The 2154-nt window shown below is 44.8% G+C and overlaps 1 pseudogene; it reads right to left on the bottom strand.

Moving 5' to 3' along the window:
• Window positions 1-620: 620 nt before the first annotated feature.
• Window positions 621-738, bottom strand: LOC124623299 (annotated as a pseudogene).
• Window positions 739-2154: the final 1416 nt, after the last annotated feature.

Here is a 2154-nt window from a genome sequence, read left to right as displayed (position 1 = left end):
CATCACTGAATTTACCCGCAATATTATGTTATTGTGCGCCAGATAGGTCAGGAGATACGAAATCAGAAACATTTAAATCTGTGAACCACTAGGATTTTGCATCTTCAGCCATAACGGTTTTGTATGGTTAGCTTCAAATATTTAACACATTCCACGTTACCTTACAGTTAAGTAATCAGACGTCTGCACCAGTTTTTTACATGGGAAACCAATTCTTTAAAGTACATTTAATGTACTCACAATTGCAAATATGGACAACCACGAGCTTTTGAATGGAATGACGACAAAGAAAGATGCATGCGTGTCCAAAGGCACATTGCATCGTAATACCAAATGACACGGAAACTGTAACATCGCACAATTCTTTAAAGGTTTTGGGGGTGGGGGTCACAGGTGTAGTACTATGAGTAATACGGTAGATCACTACGTCTTCAGTCCACGAGTGGCCTACCGGGACCATCCGACCGCCGTGTCATCCTCGGTGGAGGATGCGGATAGGAGGGGCGTGGGGTCAGCACACTGCTCTCCCGGTCGTAAGATGGTATTCTTGACCAAAGCCGCTACTATTCGGTCGAGTAGCTTCTCAATTGGCATCACGAGGCTGAGTGCACCCCGACAAATGGCAACAGCGCATGGCGGCTTGGATGGTCACCCATCCAAGTGCCGACCACGCCCGACAGCGCTTAACTTCGGTGATCTCACGGGAACCGGTGTATCCACTGCAGCAAGGCCGTTGCCTAATACGGTAGATCACTGAATTAAATCAGGAGTTCGTTTCAGCTGTTAATCAGAAAAATTGTGTATATAAGCTCCACTTCGCATTGAGCATAATGGCAGTACCCTGCTTTATTCCACGCATTACGTGATTTAGAAGTTCGTTTCAAACTTAGATAAGGTCTAAGTTGACATTAAGAGGAATTTTTGATTTTGATTCCTAATAGCTGGTATCGGGGAATAAGGGTCAACCCCGTCAAGTGACCTAGTACTCTGCTCTAGCGGTGCCAGCAGCCGAGAGAACTCAGTGCTCTACATTACATGCTTGCGGTCGCTACATTTACCGACCTCCGCAACGACGATGACACTTTACTGGGGGGTATCTGTCCGTATCACTTTGTCAGAATCGTGCCACAGCGTTCGAAGAGTACGGTAATGATCTCATGTTCATGTCTTGGCCACCAACTTCCCCTGTTGAGGAAGCGGGATGCAGATGCTCGCGCACAAACCACCGGCCCGTAATTAACGAGAACTGCGTTACATATGCGTAGACACATGTTTCCGGACACCTACCAAGAATCTGTCGAATCCATGTCACGCAGAATCGCTGCTATCTTGCTTTGCAAAGGTGGACCAACGCGTAAACAAGCAGGTTGGTAATGTTGGGCTCATCTGTGTGTATGACTTGAGTATTAAGCTTATAGATTCTATGTTATTGCAAAATAAACACATTACTGATGCTTAGTTATACAGATTTTAGTAGTTATTACGGCCCAATGCACTCGTACTTCCATGTTGTCCGTTCTATGAGGACACGAGAAGCTGGGGACAATACTGTGTGCTTTACAGATAAACAATGGACGTAGAAATGCCAGCAGCTACGTGTTCAGACAGTAACAGTCAGAAGAAGTCCTCTGAGTGGAAACAGTGTAAAATGTCAGGCGATAAGGCAGACGCCTGCAGTGCCACCCGTCTTGGCTCACAACGGCACACGCAACAGTTGTTCCGGACCTCACTTATAATAGACGACTTCCACTTCGATCGGGCCGCTAAAACCGACCGCATACAAAATTACCTACCGAAGCGAAATAAATCATCGATTCACAAGTATAAAAGCACTAGAGGGTGAGAAGATACACAACGACTGTTTAACAGTGCAGCTACCCACTAATTAAAATAGAAACTGGTACATGGAAATTCAGCTAAATGAAATTTACGAAACACAATTTATATGTCTGCCGGATCAAAGGGAATGTGGTATTGTGAACCGTTTCACAGAACCTCGATATCAGCTAGCAGATCACGAACTAATCTTCAATACTGGGAAGACACCAAAGTCACATGACGTGTGAAAGCAAATCACCTTACGGAATACAATAGGTTATTTTAATGTGTAGTAATTGAGAAATGGATGGCAAATTCTGTGTAGGGGAGGAAAGA

The sequence above is a fragment of the Schistocerca americana genome, chromosome 7, assembly GCF_021461395.2.
Source record: "Schistocerca americana isolate TAMUIC-IGC-003095 chromosome 7, iqSchAmer2.1, whole genome shotgun sequence".
In the NCBI taxonomy this organism is placed as follows: Eukaryota; Metazoa; Arthropoda; class Insecta; order Orthoptera; family Acrididae; genus Schistocerca; species Schistocerca americana.
The sequence above is the reverse complement of the archived record's forward strand: the minus strand, read 5'-3'. Positions and strand labels throughout refer to the sequence as shown.